We start from the raw sequence: 247 nt of genomic DNA on the forward strand, positions 1-247 counted from the left end.
TGAATGGTGTGTATGTTTCTTACTGACTCTTTCACCTCAGTTGAATGATTCAGCTCAGAAAGGAGCTGTCCACCACTAGTGGTGCTGAAGTTGCCTTTTGCGAAGGCAGTGAGACATACCTGAAAAATGAAGCCATATATCTAATAATAACCTATAAGTAATGCATAGTACATTTATTAAGTATAATGGCCGTAAAACCAACCTCTAGAGGAGAATCTGGTTCATCCAGGATGCTCTTTTCACTCTG

The sequence above is a fragment of the Morone saxatilis genome, unplaced genomic scaffold (assembly GCF_004916995.1).
Source record: "Morone saxatilis isolate NCDOM2014 unplaced genomic scaffold, NCSU_SB_2.0 Contig22, whole genome shotgun sequence".
Classification (NCBI taxonomy): Eukaryota; Metazoa; Chordata; class Actinopteri; family Moronidae; genus Morone; species Morone saxatilis.